This window comes from Balaenoptera ricei, chromosome 12 (genome assembly GCF_028023285.1).
Source record: "Balaenoptera ricei isolate mBalRic1 chromosome 12, mBalRic1.hap2, whole genome shotgun sequence".
In the NCBI taxonomy this organism is placed as follows: domain Eukaryota; kingdom Metazoa; phylum Chordata; class Mammalia; order Artiodactyla; family Balaenopteridae; genus Balaenoptera; species Balaenoptera ricei.
In genome coordinates, this window is record NC_082650.1 from 49,090,712 (window position 1) to 49,117,264 (window position 26,553).

The 26,553-nt window shown below is 41.1% G+C and overlaps 1 long non-coding RNA gene across 1 annotated transcript; it reads right to left on the reverse strand.

Annotated features, from left to right (window-relative positions):
- Window positions 1-771: 771 nt before the first annotated feature.
- LOC132375981 (uncharacterized) lies at window positions 772-3,334 on the reverse strand. The gene is made up of 2 exons (XR_009506181.1): window positions 3,218-3,334; window positions 772-1,178 (listed from the first exon to the last, which is right to left on the reverse strand). It is a non-coding gene; the product is annotated as an uncharacterized LOC132375981 (long non-coding RNA).
- Window positions 3,335-26,553: the final 23,219 nt, after the last annotated feature.

The following is a 26,553-nucleotide window of genomic DNA, read 5'->3' on the forward strand; positions in this document are numbered from 1 at the left end:
AATGGTTTTCTCCAAAATATAATATTGATAATTATTTTTTTAAAAAGCTCCTAACAAAAGTCCTTCATGGAGAATATTTGCAAGCTGATATGTCATATAAACACACACACACAAACACATCTGTCAATAATCTGAAAAAAGTGACTGCTTTGCCTAGCTTCTTTTGAGTTCAAGCTATGATACCAAGAGACCTGTAATGACTCAGTTTTCTCTCTATTTTCCTCTATTTGAACTATTGTAAAGCTTCATTTATACCGGTGCCATAATTCATTTGGCTTTCACTTTGCATGAGTGCATCATTTGTGTATTAAGTCAGCCAGCTCAGTTCTTTTTTCATCAGCCTGTGACAATTAAAGTAGCATGGTTATTTTTATGATGGAAAGTCAAAATTAATTTATTAAATAAAGACATAAATCTCATCACTGAGCAGTTTTAGATTTATAGTTGGTAAGAAAACGCAATATAATTTTTACTGAACAGAAATCAAGATGGTTTTTGTATTTTGATGCCAGGAATGCCAATCTAAAACTACCACCAATTTAAAAGTTAAATATTGACACATTAACAATCACGCGGTACCAACCCAATTTTAAACACAAAGCACCAACACTAAAAGTATGTGGTTATAAAACGAACATCCCAGATATGCTTATATTTTATAATGTAAGTTTTTTTTAGATCATCATTGAAATGACAACACATTATTACTGATGGATCATCGATAATACAAACACAGACCTCTAGTTTGAGGAAAAACTGATACTATATACATAGATAATAGAAATCTTTAATGAATTAGAACACCGCAAAAGTGGGGTGAGGAGGGCATCCCACGAGTGGGACACCTGGTGCCAGTGTTGGGCCCAAGCGGCTCAAGAGAGCCACCCCTGCAGAGGGTCGGCTTAGCTCAGTGTCAGAGCCAAAGCAGGCTGAGAGGATGGCTCAGTGCAGGGTGGCCCAGGTGGGCTGAGGATTGAGGGTCGGAGGGGCAGCCTGGCAGGAGGTTTCAGAGCCCACGTGGGGTAAGAGGAGTGTTCTTGCAAAGGCATCGCCTAGTGCGAGATGTTGGTGTCGAGGCAGCGTGAAGAGGATATTTCAGAGCCCAGGTTGGGTGAGAGGAGTATCCGTGTAGGAAGGTGGTCCAGCACAGGTTGTTAGAGCCAAAACAGGTATGTTACCTAATAAGATACAATAAGAACACAGCATCACTTCTGTGGTACTCCTGACAAAGACACAGGCATAACCTAATCATGAGAAAACATCATATGAGGGACATTCTACAAAATGACTGGCCCATATTCCTTCAAAGTGTCAAGAATATTAAAGTCAAGGAAAGACGGAGGAACTATTCCAGATTGAAGGAGACTGCAGAGACATGGGGAATAATTGCATGGTGTGGTTTGGAACTGGACTCCTTTTGTTATAAGGTATGTATGGAGAAATTTGACTGGAGTCTGAGGATTAGACCCCAATGTACCAATGTTAATTTCTCAATTTTGCTGTTTGCACTGGAGTTGTAGAGGAATGTCTCTGTTTGAGCTATGTCTCTGTTTGAGTTGTAGAATGTGAGCTATGATATTCAGGGGTGATGGAGGAATCGGACTGACAACTTCCTTTCAAATATTTCAGGGGAGAAAAGATCTTTGTACTTTGCTTGCAACTTTTCTGAAAATTTGAGATCGTCTCAGAATTTTAAATTTAATGAGATTGAGGAATGTTGTTTCTTTCTTTAAGAAAAAGAGGACAAAAAATTCACGTATAAAGTCTGACCAACTATGTAGAAATGTCTTGCAAAGTGGTAAGAGTTCCCATATTAAGCACTTATAATGGGTCAGTCAGATGTTAAACTAAACAGTTTGTGTATCTTATCTCATTTAAATTTCACACCAATCTTACAAAGTGGGTACTACTAGTATCATTTTACAGATGAAGAATCTGAGGCTCAGAGAGGCTGAGTAACTTGCCCAGGCTCTTAACTAACCTACTGTACTGCTCAAAAAAAAAAAGATTGGAAAAAAATTTCCAAGATGATTGGAGAATATTAATAGCAGTAGTCTCAGCGCAGTGGGACTACAAATAACTTTTGGTTTTTCCTTTTGTAGTTTTCAGTATTTTCCAAAATATCTACAATGGCATGTTGCTTTTGTAATTAGGAAAAAAGAGAAAGTTGTCATTTACAAAATAATCATTGTGGAGTGATGTTATAAAAATATGTTGATTATTCAAAACCATGCTGAACAACCCAAACTATTAGTAGTGATGCTCTCTCTTAGTAGTGATATTATTGATGACTTTCATTTTTAATTTTTTGCTTCTCTGTAATTTACTGTTTCTATAATTAATTCTTTCATTCAACAAATACTTACTGAGCATCTGCTATGATTTATTTTTATAAGAAGAAAGAATTTTTAAAGAAAAAAATGTACTATATAAGTCCAAAGTTGTAAATTTTATTCAAAAGAGCAGTGAGGAACAATATGTATGCTTGGAAAAAGACAGGGCACCAAGATGTTACTAGCAGTTATGTTTCAGTGGTGAGTTAGTGGAAAGTTTATCTTTTCTTAATACTTTTCTATGCTCTCCCAGTTTTCAACAATATGTATTACTTCCACATTCTATTCATGGCTGTGTCTCCAGTGCTTAGAAGAGGAAATGGCACATGGTAGGAGTTCAAGAAGATGTTTTGAATGAACGAATGCTTTTGATTACAAATACCAAAAATATACAGTTTTTAAAAACAGCAATAAGGAGTTCCCTAGTGGCCTGGTGGTTAGGATTCTGGGCTTTCAGTGCAGTGGGCCAGGTTCAATCCCTGATGGGGGAACTGAGAACCCGCAAGCTGCACAGTGCAGCCAAGGAAAAAAAACAACAAAACAGCAATGACCTTTACTTATGCATTCCATTACGGTAGTTGGCAAACTGTGCATTCAACCTGTGCTCTCCTAAGCTGGAGAAGACATAAGAGAAGGCCCAGGTGTAGTAGGGAGCTCTAGTGGCCATTTGATGGGTGGTGGCGAATGGGGAGAACCATGTGATGGGAAGACAGGGTGAGGAGAAAGAGGGGAAGCTATTCAGAAGAACACCATAATGTTATTTTATTGTATTTATTAAGATTTCTATTCAACCTATTTTTAGGAGAATTGGTGTCACATCACTATACCAGCGTATATTGAGGACAGATCTTGTGTTGTATAGCTGAGTTTCTTGGCAGTGATACCTGAGGTTCACAGAGGAGTGGAGAAGTGGGATGAGGTTGGGATGACTCAGTCATAAGCTCCTGTTTTGCTTGTAATTATGAAGCTCATTTTTCTGGTTTTATAAAGTAACATGGATCAAAACCCTAAGAGAGAATGGATATTAGGCCAGTGTGGGAGAGATGTCCCTTAGATGGTCCATGAAAGGACCACCCTTCAACCACCCAGCAACCATCTCTCCACTTGGCTCTTCAACTCTCAACTCATTTTGGAGGGAGGTTATGTGCTATATGATTTTGCCAAATTTGAAGATTCTCAAAAGTCACATGAAGTAGTCCTTATGTGTATCCAGGGATTACTAGAAGAAACAAACCTTTCTGGTCATCCTTGAATCCTTTCTTTCTCTTACAGCAATACATTGGTAAATTCTGTTTGTTCTACCTTCAAACTCTCTCCAGAGTCTGACTACTACCCACTCTCTTATCTTACTTGGATTATTGCAAGAGCCTCTCAACTATTCCCTGCTTCAGCCCTTGGCCCCCTGGTATATTTTCCTCACAGCAACTACAGGATTATTTTAAAACCTAACTCAGATCATGTCTTCACCCAAAAATCTGCAATGGCCATAGGCCTTATAATGAGGTGCCCACTTGGGGCCCACAACTCTCTCTTATGTCTCTGACCTACTTTTCTACAGCTCTCCCCTTGCTCGCTCCCCTCTAGCCATCCTGACTTCCTTGCTGTTCCTCAAACATGCCAGGCACACTATGCCCTTGCTGTAACCTCTGCAGGATGCTGTCCCCACCCCATCCAAATGGCCCTCTCTCTCTCCCTTGGGATCTCTCCTCAAATGTCACCATATCAGAGAGACCTTTCCTGACCATCTCTGTGAGTGGAAACCACCTCCCCAGACACCATCTCCTTTACCTTGCTTTTTTTCTTCATAGCAATCATCATCACTGGGACAGTTCTGCCCACCAAGTGTGCCTGATTTTCCTAAACATATGATATGATTGCACTTCCTCACCTTCTGAAGTTGGATGCAGCCACCTGACTTACTTTGTCCAGTGCCACGTGAGGAGAAGGGTCGTGTGTCACTTTCGGGCATAAGCCAGTGCGCAGTTCACCACTCTATCTTCTCCCTCTCCCACAGAGACTGGCCATGCTCCAGATGGGGATTCTCCAGGCAGCCTGGGTCCCAGAGTGTAGCTGCACAGAGCTGAGCCCCCAGCTGACCTGCAATGAACAGCCAGTGTAAGTCAGAGATAAACTTGGTTGTTTTAAGCCACTGAGATTGGGTTGTTTATTACCACAAAATAACTAGCCTATCCTGACTGACACACTCTGACATATTCCATATTTGTTTGCTGTCTCCCCCTTCCCCCGTCTAGGATGCAATCTTTTTGATGGTAGGGCTCTATTCACTGTTATATCTCCAATGCCTGGAACAGTGCCTGGCACGTGGCAGGTATTCAATAAATATCTGTTGGCTGACTGACTGAATGATAAATTGATCACCCCAACTGAAACAGGAAGATTTAACAATGGCAGGTGTTACTATTCCTGGATGCATCTACAAAAGCATTCCTTCGATCTTATCTGAATGGGAACAAAATGGTTCCCGATTCAAGATTAGAAGTGTGGCCGCTCATCTCACCAGACACAGTCTGAAAGCACAAATCACCTATGGGTACATAACATAGCGAGTTGTGAAAGCACATAAAGTAGTTAAAGTTACAACACAAATAGAGATCTGGCATACTGCTGAGGGGACTCAGCGACAACCATAAATAAAAAGCATTAGCGACATTTGTGTCGATGCTGACTGCTGATGTGGTTTCCTTTCCCCTGTGTGGACATTAGCATTTATAATGAACCGAGCTTCAGAGGCCTGGGATTTTATCTGCCGTTATCACAAATTGGTGTGGGAGCCCCTCTCAGGACTTTTGCAAAAGCCATGTGTGCTTTTCTGAGCTGCTTTCTTTTCATGGGCTTCCTCCTGGTATGCCTGAATTTGGATGGGGATAATGCATTTCCTGTATCATGTGGCACCGTACAAGGAAACGCATTGTATCCCCTCAGAGGAAGAGTACATCTGTAAGTAGTTTTTAAGAGTGTACTGAGGATCTTGTTAGGGTGGCTTATTCTCCCAGTTCCATTTGGTTGATGAAGTGGATCACGTGACAGATGTGCATAATAAACTGCTTCAGTTGCTGCCAGTGGGAAGCTCAACCTATAAAATGCAGAATCTCACGGACTCATTGAGGGCCGAGCAGGCTGATCACTGAAGAGAGAAGTCTGCCTCATTCTGAACTGTCATTTCTCACTGCCTCATACAATGCACCAGTGTTACTAGGCTTTGCTTTTACTTCCTCCCAAAGTAACTGCCTTTCCACTTTATCCCTAATTCAAACTGGAAAGGCAGTTGTTTCTGTATATGATTCCCCAGAGAGCAAACATTATTAAGATGTGCAAGTAATCATCCATTAAATATACTTGCGAGGAGTCTTCATGTTTTGTCATTTAAAAAGGAAATGTATGTACATCAGAGAGTAGGATTGCGGGAGTTTTTTTTTTTTTTTTTTTTTTTTGCCTCTTCCCCATCTCTTTTCCCCTCATCCTTTTCTATATTTTCTTCCTCTGTTCCATTAGCTTATTTTTTCTCTTTATATTCACTGGTAATTCCCTAATGACTACAGTCATAAGGGATGTAACTTGTCTCCCATTTCCATGGGTGGTACAGACAGTGACATCCAAGCCAAAAACCACAGGTGACCAACCTATTCCAGGAGTGGTCTAACTTGCAGCTCATTCTAGATGCTCCTGGGTCACTAAGGAACAGTGACTGGAGAAATAAAAAGCAATAATGCAAATTTTAGCCCTAGATATGATCATAGGGAGAATGATGAAAAAGGCTGTAAGTCCATTTGATTCACTTCCACCTCGGAGCATCCACATGTCCTCAGCACCACACTGGGCACTATGGGGAGCCAAAGAGAAAGCGCACAGCCCTTGAAAGTCAGTGAATAAAATAGGGTGTACGATGACATATACAAATGCCATAGTAGCAGCACAGGTAATAGGGCCTTAAGGTGGTGCCAGGGGGAAGATCTCAGTGAGAACTTAAATGGTCAGGCAAGGATTTGGGCTGGAGGCAGGAACTGAGCTAGACCTTGAAGGACAAGTAGATTTTGAATGCTGTCAAAAGAGCAAAACAGTCTATTAAAGAGGTCAAGAGTGCATGACATCTTGATCAAATTCAGCTGTTAGGGACACCTCACAGCCCCAATTTCCCAGCTAATCACATGTCAGCTGCACAGGTTATCTAAAGAACATTATATATATATATATATATTCATCAGATGTTAGTATAAGGCAATTAACCACAACATGAAGTACTGAGACGTCACATCTGTAAACTTTAAATTGATTGTGAAGACAGCAGAATTGTTTTTCTTGTCTACCAGCGAGTGTCATGGATTAAAAGTGCTGCTGAATTTAAGGAAATTATATTTTAAAATGTAATCTGGGAAATGAGAGCTTAATCTTCTAGCAGCAAAACAGCTTATGAAACTTCTTTTGGAGACTTTTCAAAATGTGAGATTTGGCTTTAGTGAGTTTAGGGAATTTTCCTTTGGCGACAGAAAGCTGGCCCTGGGACACTATAGAAAGCCCCCGGCACCTTAGCTACCTCCTTCTGACTCTGATTTCTGGCAAGAGCCAGAAAATCCCTGGCTCTTTTCTGCAGAGGAATGGCAGAACTTGACAGCAACTGCTGAGTTCACACAGAGATGGGGGGTGCCTCGTTCCTAGGGTCAGCTGGGGTGGGGCTGAGAAGCAGCTCAAGGCCAAGAGTTTGGCTTCCTGACCCTTACAGAAAAGTGTAGTGCTCTTTAATTTATTCCTAATCAGAATACTTTGCTGTGGTTTTCCTTTTAGAAAAGGAAAGACGTGCCCTTTTAACCATTTCCTCTCAAAAACCTTTGTTAGATTTGATTTAGTTGTTTCAATACCAAAATAGCTACCACATAAAAAGTAAGACTAAAAATGTCTCCTATTCCTGTTTCACATAACTCAGTAATATGTTTCTGAGGTCTTGAGCCTGGGACTATTAGTCCTTTTGGTTGTGAGGGACTGGAAGGAAAAATTAAATAGAGTTTATGAAAAATAGAAAGAAACCCTTTTGGACCATCTTCCTTATTCTGAACGCTATGAAACCTTGAATATAGGGGTACACGCACATGGTTTGCCCGCGTGCGTGCATACACACACATACTCTGACACATCACCTATTTTACTAAAAAATATTATGATAGAAAACTTCATTATTTTTGTTTGTCCTGGTTGTAGTCCTTCAATGATGGGCACCTGAGAGGCAAATGTTTGCAGGTAGCTGAAGGTACAGCTATGTGTTCTGCCCGAAACCTAAAATTAGATTGAGTTGACAGTTCTATCTGGAGAGATTTTTCCCTCAGTATTTTCACTCCCAAACTCTGCTACCTCCCACTCCCTGCAGAGAGTGGAATCATGGTAGATAGTACTCAAAAGTAATAACTCCTGAGAGACTCTCTCTGCAAAATCAGCATGCAAAAGGCTGTTGGCCGCAGAAACTAAGGACTCTTGGCTATAGCAATAAAATGTTAAAGTCACACAACAGTAAAAGGAAGCTGGGTTTCCTATATTTTAAATTGTCTATTGTTTCATGCTTCGCTTTAGTGAAATCCAGAGAAATGAATTAAAGAGTTCGCTTTTAGAGTCTTTATAAAAGTAACATATTTTTGTTGTTATTCCTTGAAAGATGATGAAAATTAAGTGCTGAAATTTAGAGGCCTTCTGAAAGTGACTTGGAATAATTATATTTGTTAAACTGGGCAGCCCTGATGTCATATGCTATATAAATCAACTTTCATTATTCTTTAATGATTCTTTGCAATTCTTTTTTCTAGAACTTTGCAAGCTTGACTTGTGTTCGCCTTGCTGTGGAATGTTTTAAAGGGCATTTCATCTAATAACAGAGGAAAATGATAGATTATAGATGTCAAATCTTATAGTAGTGATTTAGGTAGCTAGGGTAAGATTGTAAGCAATAAAATAAAAAATTTCCAGATCAACCTCTACATTAGAAGCAAAAAAGAAATCGCTGTCTGCATAATTAAAGCGAAACATGTCAAGATGCTTGTTAATATGCTAATCTGAGGGCTTTTTTTTTTTTTTTTTTGGCTGCTTGGGTCTTCACTGCTGCTTGAGGGCTTTTCTTTAGTTGTGGCGAGCGGGGGCACTCTTCGTTGCAGTGCGTGGGCTTCTCATGGCAGTGGCTTCTCTTGTTGCAGAGCACCGGCTCTAGGCACATGGGCTTCAGTAGTTGCAGCACATGGGCTCAGTAGTTGTGGCGCACAGGCTTGGTTGCTCCGCGGCATGTGGGATCTTCCTGGAACAGGGATCGAACCCATGTGCCTTGCATTGGCAGGTGGATTCTTAACCACTGCACCACCAGGGAAGTCCCTGAGGGCTTTTTTTTTTTTTTTTTTAAACTTGAAATCATAAAGCAGAATACTTGGAATATTTATCAGTTTAAGCAAAGAAGTTCTGTATTTATGAATGAGTATGAAGTGATTTCATTGTAAGTGTACTCTGGAAATACAGATATCAAGAAAGAAAATACACCCCTCAGTCTCAATCTCTTAAGCATTTGGGGTCAGGACAACGAGGTGGTTAAGTGTTGGCCTGGGTCTAAATTTTCACCACGTCCCTATCAGCTGTGTGACCTCATGCAAGTTATTACTTAACCTCTCTGGGCCTCTGTTTCCTCGGCTGTAAAATGGAGAAGATAGTGGGTCCTATCTCATAAGATAATTGTGAGGATTACAAATAAAGCATTTAAAATAGAATCTAACAGAGCAAGCACTCAATAAAAATGGTTGTATAATATCTTTCCTCTGCCCAAACTCCCTGGAGCTTTTCCTCTTACTACCAGTGAAAGCCGACATCCTTATCATGTCCTCTTTCTGACCAGATCTCAGACTGCTTTCCCTCCATGCTCAGCTCACACGCTGGCCTCCAGGCTGCTCCTCAGACACACCAGGCACCCTCTCATCTCAGGACCCCTTGTCTTGAAAGCTGTCCCTCAGACATCCTCAAGGCTGGCTTGTCACTTCCATCAGTTCTTTACTTCAAAAGCACCTTATCAATGAGACTTTCCCTGGATCACCATCTAATATACCTCTTGATATTTTATAGTCCCCTTTTCTACCTTATTTTTCCTCTTAGCACTAACTACTTCCTAACATACTATATATCTTACTAATTTATCTTTTTTACTTTCTACATCTTCCACTAGAATAGAAATTGCAAACGGCAGGGATTTTTGTTTTAGTTGCTGTTGTATCCTCAGTGCCCAGAATGGTGTTCGTTACAATAGTAGCTGTCAATAAATATTTGAAGGCTGAATGAGTGGATGATTTTCCTTAATTTCTAAAAAATAATAATTATATCCTATACATTTACTTCCTCAATCCAAAGTTTAATGAAATGTAGTTTTTTTGTCACATACATTTTCCTTGGTTGCAGTGATGACTGTCAACAGCAACAACAGCTGCTTGAAGGCTGGATAAGCATATAATGAAAGTGAAAGGACAAGGTTAGGCCACCCTGGCCATGATGCAGCTGTTTCTTCTAAGCCTTCATTAGTTCACCTGGAGGAAGAAATAATGCTGTTCGCTGCACCTCCCTAGTTCCTTCTTCAGCCACAGATAAATCAGGGACAACTTCTGATTTTCCCTTGCTACCCTGTTCTTTTAATAGCTACAAAGGGGTAGGGAAGCTTCTTAAGTAAATATGGCACATGATTTCCAATACCTGAATGTATGCAAGGGCAGAATATATAGAATACTATTGAGTTACCAATGTGGGAGGATCTCTCTCTCTCTCTCTCTCTTCTCTCTCTCTCTCTCTCTCTCTCTGCCCCCAGGGGTTATTTAAAGGGCGTTTCTCAACACGGACACGTTACAGGGGCAGGAGGTAACATGGAGGATAAAAGTTCCTGAACATCTACTGTGTTCCCAGTGTGGCTTCACATACTACATCTCCTCACAGCCATCCTGCATGGTCGATATTATCATCCCCAATCTCTAGATGGGGAACTGAGGTGAGACCAAGGCTCGGAGAGGATAAGTGGCCTGTCCAAGGACGCCTGACTATTAAGTGGCAGAGCAAGACACGGAGCGTTTATCAGGAACATGTCAACCACTTTTGTTTTCTCTTTCCTTTTTGCCCCATAAGCACTTTCCTAAGCATTAGACCAATTTGTGTGTCTTGAGCCAACAGCTTCTGAATTAGAGAGTTAGTGCTCATGATGGATTTCTGCCACAGCTTAAAGCTTAAAACTGTTGGGATCTCAGCAGCTTCTCCTCTTCTCATCAGTGAGGTAAGGACCTGCACGCTAGGGATGGGCTGACATGACAGGAAGAGCAGCATCTGTGCCCCATCCATACTCCCCGTTAGTAACCAGATGTGATCTCTCCCTTCCCCAACAGCTATAGCTCCTCACTTTACTTCTTTGAGGGCACTTACACTGCTCTGCCTTGTTTGATGAAAATGTATGTATTCATCTCATTCTAAACCCCTTGGAGGCACAAGGTAGGATTCCAGGTAGGATTCTACAGGCAGGGTGCATCTAACCACCAGACAATGCTGGGGTGGGAAGAGATCACCCAGTCCAACTTCCTAATGTTATTAATGGGCCACTGAAGCCTAAGAAGGACACACAACTTGTCCAAGGTCACAGAATTGAGACCAGAACCCTGGTTTTCTTATCCTTAGTTCCTTAATATTTCATTATACCACATGACTTCCCTTGTCTTTGAGGAGAGGTATGATGCGTATTGAATGTGCTTTGTGAAAAACCATCTGGTAAAAGTCGTGCAGGTAACACAGGGGTCTGCAAAGACTGCATGTTGGGAAAAAATAGCAATAGTTCAGGAAATAAATAGCAAACACTTTAAGTAGGTTGGTGGCAGCAGAAATGGTTGGGGGGAAGGGCCAAATTCAAGAAATATCATGATAATGGACTTGCTAGGACTCATAACTGATTTGGGGGAATGAGTTTATGGGATTACAAAAAGAGAGCCAAAGCTGAAGCAAGAGCAAGTGTGGCGTAGTGGTTAACACAGGTCTGGTTTCAAATCCCAGTTTCCACGTGTTTGTTGTATGACCCTCCTCCCTTCATTCAGTGAATATATATTGAACACCAGTATGGGCCAGACATTGTTCTAGGCACTTGGGCTATATCAGAGAATAAAACTGACAAAGATTCCGGGTTCTAGCTATGTCTTAACCTTGCTAAGACTCAGTTTCCTCATGCATAAAATGGAAAGAATAACATCCATTCATACTGTTGTGAGGATTAAGTACTCAACAAATATTAGGGATCATTATGCCTAAGTTTTGAGTCTGGGTAGCTATGATAAAAGTGATGTTAACAGAAACTGTGAAGTTGGAAGGATAAGATGATCTTCAAGCAAGATTCAGTGTGGGTGTATTGAGTGATAGTCCTTTATCATCCCAAGTTTCTAATAACATATGTGACCCAGGATTGTTACAGAGTTTGGTCTTGGATTTGGGGAATGGTAGTCTGGATTTGCCTATGTGCCCTGATGTCCTTTAAACAAAGAGGTTGAGACTGTACCAAAAATCCCAGGTTCTTGAGTTTGAACTATGCTAGGTAGGAGGAAGAGGCCTCTGTAGAAAGACACTGTTGGATCTGGGCTCTGTCTTGATATGCAACAACCCTGGCAGAATTGGGAATAAGGTGGTGTATGGTTGGTCAGTGGGCAAAAATGAATACCTAACCATTCTCTGGAATGAACTATGAAACTCTACTGTTGGAACTTAAGACTGCACAATAAGGAAACTTCAAGTGCAGTTTGAGACTCCAGGCTGAGAAAAAACCAATGAATAGAAAACCAACACTGTTCGATGGCAGTACCTAAGTCATCAGAAGTGAGAGAGATTTTGGGGGTGCCTACCACCTCTGTATGGGCACAGATGGGAAAGCAACCTGAACAGCCAACAGGGTCTAAGAACATCCAGATTACCAAGTGCTCCATGTCTAGCCACTAGTGGTTCTCAAAAGTGTGGTTCCTAAAGCAGCAGTATCAGCATCACCTGGGAACTTGTCAGAAATGCAAATTCTTAGGTCCCATTCCAGACCGACTCCCAGAATCTCCAGGGGCACAGCCCAACAATCTGTGTTTTCACAAGCACCCAGATGATTCTCTGATGTTTATTAAAGTTTGAGAACTACTGAGATGCACTGTTGAACTAAGAAATATCTTCCTACCTAGAGGCCTCCAGCCTCTATTTCCCTCCTTCCAAAAAGTATCCCCTTGATTCCCTCTGTGTTTACATATTTTCAGGCTTTTAAAAATGGGACCATGAGGTGGAGAAATGATAAAATGAAGTTCCCATGGGTGCTTGAGTCAGTGCAGACTCCTTTCACTCAACTTTATCCTTTCACTCAAAATCTAACAAGAAGGTTGCACACAAATATTTATCCCTATAAAAATTTTCCACTTATTTTCATGTTCATTAGTAAGCTATCTTTCATTTTTCAGTGTTCTCTGCGGGACTGTGAACAGGATCTAACTGGGCTTTACACCCAATGTGAATTAAAGGAATTATGGATAATAAAAATTACAATAGCAGCTATGATTGAATACTTACTATGTTGTAAGCACTGTGCTTACACTACACGCTTTTTTTTTTTTAATTAATTAATTAATTTATTTATTTATTTTTGGCTGTGTTGGGTCTTCGTTTCTGTGCGTGGGCTTTCTCTAGTTGTGGCAAGCAGGGGCCACTCTTCATCGCGGTGCGCGGGCCTCTCACTATCGCGGCCTCTCTTGTTGCGGAGCACAGGCTCCAGATGCGCAGGCTCAGTAGTTGTGGCTCACGGGCCTAGTTGCTCCGCGGCATGTGGGATCTTCCCAGACCAGGGCTCAAACCTGTGTCCCCTGCATTGGCAGGCAGATTCTCAACCACTGCGCCACCAGGGAAGCCCCACAACACATGCTTTTACACAAACACAACACTGTGCTTTTACATGACTTACTTAACTTAATCCTCTAATAACTCTAAACTCCTATTAACCCATTTTTACAGATGAGAACATTGAGGGTCACACAGGTTAAGTAAATTGGCCAAGGTCAAATATCATGAAAGGGCATATCTGTCATTTGAGCCCAAGCAATTTGACTCCAGCACCAAAGTTATGATCACTATGCCATTGGTCTGCAACATTAGAATCACCAGAGAGCATTCCAAAACTATCCTTGTCTGGGTCTCACTCCAGAGAGTCTGACTTAATTGGTCTGGGCTGGGGCCCAGGCAAGGATGCTTTTGGAAAGCATCCAGGTGATTCTACCACAGCCAGGTTGAAAACCCCAATATATAACATAGTCTCCATGCTTAAGTATAGTACCCAAGGTCAGCTGCTAGGAAGTGGTGGGGCTGTGTGCTGAATTTAAATCTGTGTGGGGGGCTTCCCTGGTGGCGCAGTGGTTGAGAATCTGCCTGCCAATGCAGGGGACACGGGTTCGAGCCCTGGTCTGGGAAGATCCCACATGCCGCGGAGTGACTAAGCCCGTGAGCCACAATTGCTGAGCCTGCGCGTCTGGAGCCTGTGCTCCACAACGGGAGAGGCCACGATAGTGAGAGGCCCGTGCACCGCGATGAAGAGTGGCCCCCACTTGCCGCAACTAGAGAAAGCCCTCACACAGAAACGAAGACCCAACACAGCCATAAATAAATAAATAAATAAAATTAAAAAAAAAAAAAACTGTGTGGGTTCAGAGTTTGGTTCAGTCATTACCATCACCTTGACCAGTACTCTACCATTTCCACCCCAATACCACCTTACAACTTTCACAGCATATTCCAAGACAGAGAAATAAAGGTTCTCCAGTTAGCATATCTTATGAAAGATGTTGCTTTCAGGAAATATTTTCGTGACTTCTCAAATAATCTAAAGCCTCTTATTCTCCTCCTCCTCTTCTTTTTCCTCTTCCCCTTCCTCGTCTTCTTTTTTAAAGGTTTGGCCTCTGGAGAATATTTCAAGTATAGTGGCAAAACATCTAACTTTCCTGTGAGCTTAAAAAAATGAAGTGGTTCTTCAGAGTAAACAAAAAAATCTTTTCATCTAAAATTTTACTTTAGACCAATTCAGTGCCCTGGGAATTAGTTCCAATGTTTGGCTCAGGTTTCTGGCACTGAGCACTGAGCTCTGGCCTCAAGCCTGCACAGGGTCACCTTACAGCTGCACCTCAGGGCTACTCGCCAAAAAGCTGGTCTCATGGCAGCACTACCCTATGGCTTAATACCAGAACACTGAGCCTTGATAGCGAACCTGGCTGAAAGCAATTCACATGACTGCAACTCTGTTTAGCAAACAACTTATGGAAGTCACCTGGTGAAGCATGGTACCACCCTCCCACATTTCTCGGAGAAAAGAGAAGTAATTTTCATTAGTTTCTCTAGGAGCAGAGAAGGGTGTTTATCAAAGTTGCATTTACAGCCAGAAACTTGTGGATTGATATAACCATCACATAAAAGGAGAAACATCTGTCACTTTCATTTGTAGCCGTGTTTGTAGCAGCTCTTTCAAAAAGGAAGACTAGAGACCAGCTAGTTTGGGCGCTGTATGGTTAGGCCATTCAAGATGGCTGTTTTCTTGCTCTCTATGCATCCCCTGCTTGACCAGTGCCTGCGTCACTCACATGACTATCCAATCCTCTTAATTATAGGGCTTAATTTGTCCCTGGTAACTGGTGAGCCCACCTGACCAGGCTTCCCCCTGTAAATGGTAGCCTCCTTCTCCGCCGCCCCGGTAGTGAAGACTGCTGTCACGTCCTGCCCGTTGTCTGCCGCACATGGTGGGGTTTCCCTCCAGGATCCTTTGTGTAAGCTCCCCCTATCCAATAAACCATTGATGGCTCTGTTGCTATCTCCGGGCTCTTTCTTCAGTCTCTGAGGCTGGGCAACTACAGAGCTTGAAGGGTTGCGGGGGACAGCCCAACAGGGACAAAGAGATCAGTGTCTGAAACCTGGTTTTCCCACTAACCAGGGGGGTTTGGGCAAATAACTTAAACTCATTTTGCCTCAGTTTCCTCACATATAAAATAAACTTCGAGTTCGTTAAATGAACTCTAAATCTCAGTCCTAAAATTGTATTACATGTATAAATATTTATAGCTTTTCTAACTGGTGTAACCACTTGAAACTTATCTTCTTACTAGAGAAAAATATGAATTTCTAAAAGTCTGTGGTTGACATTAAAGATGGAACTTAAGAACAAGGAATTGCAGAGTTTTAGCTGTAAGAAGCTAGATAGATAATATACCCCAACTTCCTCATCTTATCTTCTCCCTCTTAGTCTTTTCTTTCCTTTCTTCTTTTTTCAACAAATATTTTCTGAGTTCTGGTATACACCAGGCACTGAGCTAAGTGCTGGAGACCAAAACTGAGTTCTTAGCCTTAAAGAACTTCCAGTACAGTGGACACAGACAAGTGAACAGGTGATTAAAACACAATGGAGTGAGGCTACAATAGAGGTGAACATAGGGTGCAATGGAAGACAGAGGCCAGTCTCAGGGTGAGGTAAGGGTGGGAGTCAGGGAAGGGTTCCTGGAGAAATGACATCTAAACTGAGACCGGGAGAGGAGCCCCATTTCTAGGCAGAAAAGCAGCATATACCTTTGAACATCACAGAGGCAACTCTGGAAAGGTGGGGAATATTTCCCCAGGGCATGCAACTGGCCAGTGGCAGAACTGGTGGTACAACTAGAGCTCAAGGTGCTAACTCCAAAGTTACAGGCTTGGTTGAATGTCAGTGACATGAAGTAATAGTTTTTGTTTTTGTTTTTTCGGCACAGGTGAAACATCACAGTGCCTGCCTTTGTTGCCATCACCTTAATTAAGACTCAAGCTCTTCCCTGGGTTCTCTCGGTTTAGGATCTCCCCTCTCTGGCTCCAGTGTCTTCAGCAGTAACTCATCAACACAGTACAGTCACATCACAGGCCCATCACCTGAGAAGCACCACCACCAGTCTACTCCAGGAATGAAGATCTTTCAGCTGCAGAGCGTTGTGGATGGATAAAGTGCCTGGCTGACCGGTTTAGGAGACAATCCAGGTTAGTGACAGCTCAGTTACAGGGCAGTTATAAGGCATCATGGTTGTCTTCAAATATTTGAAGGGTTGAAGGAGGGATTAGATCTAGTCTCTGTGGGTTGAAGGGGAAGAAGAACCAAATGGATGTACATAGGTACAGATAAGTTTATCTTCCCTAAATAAGAACTTGAGGCTGGTTGCATTGGAAGTAATGAGTATCTTTACAACAGAAGTATTTAAAACCAGGGCAGAATGACCACCTGACTGGGATGTTTCCAAGGGGATTCATGCCTCTAAGATGTGATTTATAGAAGCCTAATCAAATCCTTCTGGCTCCAAGCTTCTGTGATTCTATATTTTCACACTTGGCCCAGGCCAACTGAGGTCTAACTGTTCTAGTTTCTTATCTACTCTTCACAAAGTATTGACTCTCAGTTCTAATTAATTAGCATTTGCAAGCACATTATTTTTACATTTCTAAGCAAAGATACTCTTATTGTTTTTTTGCGATATTTAAAAAGGCAATTTAGTGTTGGGTTTTCTTTTTCACGTATAGCATTGATATATTGATATTTACCTCTAGGTAGTGAAGCTGCTATACTTCTGTGAGAAAATGGGCAGTGGCACACGCACATGTGCACACATATCCACATATGTAGTCTGGTGTGTGTGTACTGCCTTATTTTAGGTATGCTTTGTCTGTGTACTTATATGCTGTTCATGCTAGGATCCATCCTCTTTCACACCCAAAGAAATTTTACAAATTCTTCCTTTCCTTTCTTTCACTTTTGTTTTTTATTGTGGACACTGTGCTGCTGTTCCCTGAGTCTAAAGATGCGGGGGGAGAGAAGGGAGAGTGCAGTCAGTGAAAATTGAAGGTATTCCTGGCAGTTCTTGCAGGTGCAATTTTGATTTTGTTAACCACAAATTATTTTCAGAGAGCAGTGGCAAAAGATGATTTATATTGTTTTTTAAGGCAGAATTCTCTGTTGCTGACATAGTAGAATAAGACTTATAATATGTTTTTACCTGATTTCTATGCTTGGTGCATGTCATGTGTTATAAATCAGATATATTAAATAATACTTTGTTTAAAATTAGTATTTGGGTAATATATTATGTGGGATCTAAAATATGTATGTTTCAAAACCACATAATAGCTTTTCAAAAGGAGAAAAAGAATGCAAGCTTATTTTCTAAGTGTTCAAAATCAAACAACATTAAAAGGACCTGTCGAAATGAGCTGGCTCTTCCCTAAAAGCCATGGAACATAAATTACTTTAACATACTCTGCAAAGGAACTTGTCCTGCACTAGCTCCCATAAGCTGCCTTAGAGAGAGGTTTATGCTCAACTACACATTAGGAAATAAAAAGCGTTCCATAGCTGCTGGTTCGTAACAGCTTATTGTGCACTGAGAGGGATGCTGGGAGTGGCTCAGACAGTCCCCAAGCACTCAGTGCGAAGCTGTGGGTTAGGGCCTCTGGGAGAGCTGTTGACTGTGCACAGGATGAATAAATCATTTCTCTCAAGGTAATCTGTGGCGGGCTTCCCCTCAAAGAGTCGTAATCATCTGGCCTCTGCATGCAAATGTAAAAGTAGAGCATTCTGTTGTACTGAAATGGCAGCACATGGAAAAGAGCACCACCAAAAATGACAGACAGAACTTGCAGGGGCAGCAGCAAGCAGGTCTATATTGGCTGATAGACTTTTTCCCCCTTCCAGCTGTTGTTCATAAGATAAAAATGTTTTCACTATTGATTTTTTGTTTGTTTGTTTACTGTAAAGAATGGTAAAAGCGGGGAGACACCAGGCAAAATCCCCTAAAATCACTGCAGGGACAGAGCCAGGACCTGAGGAGGGCAGGTGATTTTAAAAAGAAAGAAAAGGACAACTGGGAGCAGAGGATGGGACAAAGTCTGCAAAGCCAGAGAGCAGATGACAGAAGATTCTACAGCTGCTCACTGCAGCTGCTCTAATAGTCTCCTCTGCTTCAGAGCAGAGACAAATGTGTTTAGAAATGAAAGGCAAGAGGCAATAGGAAAAATGTACCTTCCATTTCTAACCAACTGGAATATAATCTTCACAAAGCTCATCTTGTTCTCATGAGGTGGTTATTTTTAGGATTCAAATATAGGCAGAATACTAACCAGCAAACCCTATGTGCTTCTTAGCTGGAAGCACAACTGGGTACACCCAAATTACTGAGAGCACATTGCAATTTCTAAGGACAAACTTGTAGTTGGAGACTTGAACATTAGAAATGGTAGCAATTTAGTAATATGATAGTTTATGGCCTTACCCAACTGTTTCTGAACTCATAAAATGCTTTGTCACATGTAACCTTAATTTTTATATGCTTTAGGCCACATACTGGCTTTAAGCCATTATTTCTTCTTTTAAACGCAGTACGAATAAGGATAGTTGATCCCTCTACTCTGACATGATTTCCAAGAACTCTGGACCCTATTGAGCTGTGTGCTATCCCGAGGAGTGGCTCTGGTTGACTTGAAATCCTAGCCTGAGGAGATAAATACATGATTGGGGAGGGGGGGAGGGGCAGGCCAACTCTACCCACCCCCATATTTCCTTCAGGATCCACAGGCCTCCTAAATGGTAAGGTTTTCGCCTCCTTGATAGCAGAGAGCATTTATGATTAGAAAAAGATGTTCTTCAAAAATGTCAGCAACTGAGAGAAGTCACAAAAGAGGAGGAAGAGAATGAACAGTAACTGCATAGTTACTGGACTGTTTTACAGATTTAAAAAATATAACAGGCTCAGAAACTTTAGTAACTTGTCTAACGTCACACAGGAGGGTCAGAAGTCAAACGTCTGTGAGACTGTAAAACTTTCTGCTACAAGACAGCATGGCGGGGCGGTGAGCAGGTGGGGCGTCTCAGAACTCCCTAGAGCTCTCCCTCCTGAAGGGTTATAAAATGCAGACAGAGAATGTGTATTTCATTGATTCAAAAAAGTTGGAGTCATTTCTGAGGCTGTATGCCTTCGCGGGGCAGTGGCACCCTCCTCCCAACTCCAGCAGGGCACTTAGAAACCACGTGAGTTTGCTCCAAGGCCTCCTGCCAGGCCTGAGTCTATGCAGGCCTACGGCTAACAGGTGCATGATCCCCCAGCTCAATTAGGCATGACAGAAATCTGAAGGGCCAGCGGTCCACAGTGTATGTTGTAGTCTGAGCAGCCTTAAGGATAGCAAACATGCCACTGAATGCAAAGCACTTAGTTCTTTTTTTATTATTTTTATTGGAATATAGTTGATTTACAATGTTGTTAGTTTCTGTGGTACAGCAAAGTGAATCATATACATATGACATATACATATACATATGTCCACTCCTTTTTAGATCCTTTTCCATGTAGGTCATTATAGAGTATTGAGTAGAGTTCCCTGTGCTGTACAGTAGGTTCTTACTAGTTATCCTTTTATATACAGTAGTGACAAAGCACTTAGTTCTATTGAGACATGTTCTTACCAACATGTTTAGAGAATTGAGATGATTGCAATGAGCAATTCAACTAACAGAATTATTCTGACCTCCAGCTTGAGCCATATTCATCATCTGACCCCACTCTGTCTAATCCTAAAGTACCTCCCATGACTCCCCCAAATCTGTCCGTTCCAGAGACAAAGTCTCTTTGTTGTTCCTGCATGGCTCCCTCACTCCTGCCTTCGTGCCCCAGCTGCTACTGAATCCTCTAACATGCCTTCACTTCCCTCCACCCAAGCAAATCCTACACCGTCTTTCAAGGCCCATCTCAACACCCAACTTTTCTCCAGTGAGTGTGCCTTTAACTCCAGTCAGCTTGCCTTTAACTCCAGTCAGCAATGGTCTCTAAAATCCTGAACAGCAGTAACAAGTATCTCCACTCTTCATTTTCATATTATGTTCAATGAAATTCTGTCTGTCTAAATGTCTTCTGATGGTGGTGCAGAGGGGAAAGGGGAAGGCATTTTCTCAGTGCCTGACATTTTCTGCTTTTTTAAAAAACTAGGTAAGAAAGCCGAGGTCCATAGAAATGAAGTGATTTCTCCAAGGTTTTAGAAGGTGCGGTGGAGCTGGGATTCACAGGGAGGTGGGTCTGACTCCAAGATATACTCTCTTTCCACTATACCACATTACCTTTCCCATTAATTTTCTTAGGTTCTAGTATGCTGTTCCCAGTACCTACCTAAATGCATATATATATACATTTGATGCATGGGGCCAAAGCACTAGGAAATTAAATATCATTTTCAAAGGGTCTTTTCATATATGAAAGAAAAGCAAAAAAAGAAAAAATAAAATAAAATCCAACCTTTAGGTAGAAGTAATTCTAGCTTTGGTAACTCTACTGTCCTGCAATGGAGATGTAAGTGATTTATATTCTCATGTTGTGGTGTCCTGATTTGAACCAACAGACTCTGATTTCTAAGGGATTATAACTTGTGCTGCTATTGGACCAACCCCAATGTCTAATTTTAGCACAAAACTTGGTCTGGCAATATTTAGTCCCAGTTAAATAAGTGTGTTCTCAATTGCTAATGGCTCTCTATTTCATTTTGTAACTTTTCCGTACACACCCCCAACCCGGGTCAGGAGTCACAGACCAGCTACCTATGGAGTTATTTTAAGATACCCAACAAGGCGTTTTCCAACTAGTTTCTTTAACAAAACAATAAGGTAATCATTTCTTGAATCATTTGGTTTTTACTAAATTACTTCCCAGAAAATATTTAATTCCATCACGTGAGCAGTTAACTCACATATTTATTTTATTTTTGTTAAAAATAGACTAGCTCTTAAAGATACCAACTTTTAAATGTCTCAGTGTGAATGGCCACGTACACATTTCTACCACTTCAGTTAAAAACAGAAGTCCAAAGCTGGGTGATGGGACTGTTTTTCTAAGTAGAGCTAAGATGTTTACATGAACTTCTTTGTTCTAGAAAGTATTTTTGCTACTTCACTAGTTTTGTATTATGATAGAAGCTTGGTTTACATGATATTTAGATACTTGGGTTTGAAATGTGAAAACCCCTATGTTCAAAAACTCTTTAACCCAGTAGAAATAGTTTGAATGCTTACTGTAGATCACAGTGCAAATCTGCAAGACAAATAACTGGATTGTTACTGTCAACAGAATGCAACAGCAAAAGGCTGAAAACTTTTTAAAAATCTTCACATCTAAGAGAATATAGACAGCATAATTTGAGGCAAACAAGGAAGCAGAAAGGCTTATCCTGCTCCTTTTGCCCAATTTCAAGGGTAGTAGCTATGTGGGAGGGCTCCATAGTTATGTCAAAGGGTCTGAAAATCCACATATTCTCCAAAAACAGTTTGAGGGTTGCATAAGAAAGAGGTTGGAAACCACTGCCCCAAGCCTCCCTTTGACTTTCTTCCTTCTGCGTCTTCAGGAAGGGATGAGTAAGAAAAGGAGAGTAGCTGTAAGTGGAAGTGGAGATGATGGCAAAGCAGTATTTGGTGCCATTTTCATCAACCAAGTTGATGAAAGTTGTGCAATGGAGCACAGTTAGGATGCTATTTCTCCTTTGTTCTATGCTAGCTCAAGTACTGAGTTACAATGCCCTCAAACAGAGAATTCAGCCACTGCATGGACAGAGACTGTTCACCTGAATTTCTGTAATTTGAAGTCCCTCAAAATGACTGGAAGGGCTTGGAGGGTTTCTAAACAAAGCAGGCTATTAAATTGCATTATTTCCTAAACTAAGTCAATATCAAATTGAAAAAGAATCGGTAGAATTTCCAGTCAGGTGGCACAGTGAATTCATGCTTCAATTCATCCTGTATGCTCTAAACACATGGTAAGGCAGATAAAGTAGAAAAAGAGAAAACCAAAAGGTCATTGCTGGGCTCAAAAAAACAAGATAAACATCTTTGTGCACTAGAAACACAACAGAAATGCAAAGCAGTGAGCTGGGCTAAAGCTGCAGCCTATCAGGCAGGGCCTGGGTCTTGAAACAGCTAGTGGCAACTGGAAATTTAGCTCTGGTGGAATACCAAGGCTAAAATGCTCTAGTCAAGATGGAGACCAAAGCCAGCATTGTTCTGAAAGCCAGGAACTGGTGCAGACCCACCATCCTGGTTTCCCTAGGACACTCTCTGCTTTACCAGTGAAACTCCTGAGTTTCTGGAAACCCCTTAGTTCCAGGTAACCAGAGATGATTGGTCACCTGACTTTTCCCAGCCTCATAAAAGGAGGCTGGACAAAACTACTGCCAATATACTTCCTGGAGCTGTGGGTTTATCAGAAGCAGTGGACCCAGGAAAGGAAAAGGACAAAAAACATCATTACAGCAAGTGAACTAAGATACCAGCTGGCTCAGTTACTAGATTAGACATATTCCTAATATCGATAAGGAGCAGGAGTCCTCTAAAGCCATTTTAAGATCTTGTTTCTGGACTGGAGCCTGGAATGGGGATAAGGGCAGATGAAAATATTCATTAAATTGGAGATGGGGTAAGAAAGAATAACAGAAATAACTCCCACTCAGTGATTGTGCAAATCAAAATTCCAAAACACAAAGAAGTTAATGCTAAAAAGACAGTTGTGCAATGATAGAGTAAGCAGTACCAGACTAGATCTCCTGCTATAAAAAGTTATAAAAATAAAACAATATATAAAACAACCATTTTCAGAAGTTGAACAACGGTTTGTATGGGACTTTGTTTCCTGGGAAAAGAAAACAAATGAGTTGAGTTCCACAAATGCCCCAGCTTTCTGCCTGGATGCTCTCTGTGAATTCACAAAGAAGGAAAACTTAAGCAGAGGTTGGTGGTTTTGCTGAGTTTAAGAGATTGGAGCTCAGGAAGTAACTGCAGTTTGAGGAACAGAGTAGCAGAGAGGAGAAAGATGTGCAGAGACAGAGTTCCAGAAATCTGCGCAAGGGTCATCTTGAGTGTTTGTTTGAATATTAAGATGCACAAGCATAAGATAGGACCCCATAAGGCCAGGCAAAACTACTGGGAGAAGAACAACTCTCAGAGAAAGAACTACTGGGGATCTGAGACTTAAGCAACACTTTAACAGAGATGGGAAGCATTTGAGTTCAACCGGTAGAGAGACCTCTTGAACATGTGGGTGCTAAGAGACAATCTTCCATGGCATTTTTCCATGTCTTGTGACAATTTTGTCCCAGATTACCTTTCCAAGGATATTTGTATATCCAATAGCCTTTCGATGCTATAGTGTCACCCTCCAGGACAAAGGGCAAATTTGTTTCCTGACCAGGGTAATAAAGAGAATGGCTCCTTCCAGGGCAAAGTTTGGACAGGTTTGCTAGCAGCTATCTTATGAGAGGTTTCCTAAGCTCAGGGTTCCTCAGCTGTGATACAGAGCCACTGTGTGTGTAACATCCACTTGGATCCACTCTGCAATGCCCCCATGATGTACAGGGACCAAAGGAAACCAAGGAGAATATGAAGCTCAGGATGCCTGTTGTGCTGTAATAAAATCCTTTGTCTCTGACCTAGGAGTCTCCTGTTTTCTGCCGGCATCTAGGCTACTGTTGTAGGCTTGCAAGTAGGGTAAAATCTCAGACACTGAATAGTCCCTGACTGACAGCATTTAATAGAGACTTCAGAAAGGCCATACTATAAACGTACAGCTAAAGTAGCCCTAAAGCGTTCTTTAAAACAGGCGTTGGCAAATCCAGCCTACAGAACAAATCCAACTGGTTTCGAATGCCTTTTGAGACAAGAATGTTTTTTACGTATTTAAAGTGTTGTTTAAAAAAAAAAAAAGAAGATGCAAAAGAGACTATATATAGCCTGTAGAGCCTAAAATACTTACTACCTGGCCCTTTAAAGAAAAATTTTGACTCCTTCTGCTTTAAAACCATCTTAACAAAGCTTTAAAACAAGACTTGAAAGGACCAAGCTGATCTGGAAGTAAATTAACTGCCTGCTGGAACAAAATACTCTCAGAAGGAAGACAAGAAAGTCTAGAAGCTCAACAGTATGGTGAGTACAATGTCCAGCAGCAAAGAAAATTAGTAGATGCATAGAGAAGCAAGGAAATGTAACTCATAACTAGGATAAACTCAGTCTATTACAATTAATAGAAAAGGACTTTAAAATATCTCTTATAAATATGTTCAACGATGTAATAGAAAACATGAAATAATTTGGAAACAAGTAAAGTATCTAAATAGAGACATTAAGAAGTTTTAAAAATCATATATAACTTCTAGAGCTGAAAATACATTATTTGAAATAAAAAATTTAAAATTTCTTTGGAAGGGCATTACAGCAGCAGATTATACACTGTGGAAGATCAGTGAACCTGAAAAATGGACAATGGGAATTATACAACCTGAAGCACTGGGGAGAAATAAAAGAAGGACAGAGCCCTAGTGAAGTGTGGAACAACATCAAGGAGTATAATTCAGAAGTAGAAGAAAGAGTGTGGCAAGAAAAAAATATTTGAAGAAATGATGATTGAAATGTTCCCACAGTAGATGAGAACCATTAACTCATAGATTGAAGAAATTCAATAAACCCCGAGAGGGATAAACACAAGATCATCACACCAAGGAACATCATAATTAAGTTGCCATAAACCAATGATAAAGAGAAAATCTTAAAAGCAGCCAGAGGAAAAAAAGATATATTACATAGAGGGGAACAGAAATAAGAATGATTACCGATTTTTCATCAGAAACAAAGCAAGCCAGAAGACAAGTGTTGAAAGCAAACAAACGTGCAAATAAATAAACATCATCAACTTAGAATTCTTTATACAGAAAATGTAACCTTGAAAATGAAAACAAAAGAAAGACCCTTTCTGGACGTGTTCGCAAGTGGGAAAGTCTACCTGCTGGGTTATAGTCTGCTTCTGAGTGGACTTGACTGCTCTGTGGGACCCAAGTGAACCTGTAGGTTTGTTTCTGCTTTTGTTTTTTTTAAGCTGTGCCACACAGCTTGTGGGATCTTAGTTCCTCAACCAGGGATTGAACCCTGGCCCTTGGCAGTGAGAGTAATGAGTCCTAACCACTGGACCGCCAGGGAATTCCAGAACCTGTAGGTTTGACTCCAGAGCAGGGTTGAATATAAATGTTGCCAGCACTTCATGGCTGCTCTTTACTGGTACTGGCCACTTGCCAGATTCTGCTCTCTCAGATCACAGTCTCCCGAAAAGGAGAGTCATCTGGGACCTACCAGGCTGCACTGAATTGATCTGGTTGTGCCTTACACACACACACACACACACACACACACACACACACACACACACAGGCATAATGACTGATTGCTTAGAATGAGTTCCTCTAGGATTACCATTCTGGTTGTGCCTTACACACACACACACACACACACACACACACACACGCATAATGATTGATTGCTTAGAATGAGTTGCTCTAGGATTACAATTTTTTCTCTAAATTAGTTTTTTCTTTAAATTTAACCTTCAGTTTTGAGTCACTTAGTTGGCTGCTGCATCAAGTGATTCTTTGGTTTTATAGGTTGCCTCCCAGTGATGCCAGATGGGATCAGCACAGCCCCAGGTGCTAGTTGCTAATGCCTATAAAATACCACCACCAGCGCCACCCCCCCCCCCACAAAAGGAGAATCATTTAAGAGTTCTTTGGACTTCATCTTCAAAAGTAGCCAAAGAATTCAAGTGACAGGCTATCCCAGAAAATCTTTTGCAGTTAGTGAAATTAGGGTATAACTAAGAACATTCAGAATACTACACACACAGTTTAGGTGATCTTGGTATAGTGGTGGGACAGCAGTGATTATAAAATGAAAGTAATTAACATGTACATACTCTGTTGGGGGAGACTAAAGGAAAAGAGGTGTTCAGCCTAGAAAAACATTTCTCAGTGGATTTCCTATGAAGTCAGTGTGTCTTGGGTTTAACTTTGAAACAAATTAAAGAATTTAAAAACTGAAAAAAAAAAAGACCCTTTCTGACAAACAAAAATGAGAGAATTTGTCAACAACAGACCTGGACTACAAAAAATTGTAAAGAAAATTCTTCAGGCTGAAGAAAATAATACCAGATGGAAAATTGAATACACACAAAGGAATGAACATTGGAAATGGTATACATATGGATAAATATAAAATAAATTTTAGGGAATTCCCTGGTGATCCAGTGGTTAGGACTCTGTGCTTTGACTGCTGGGGCCTGGGTTCGATCCCTGGTCAGGGAACTAAGAGCCCACAAGGTGT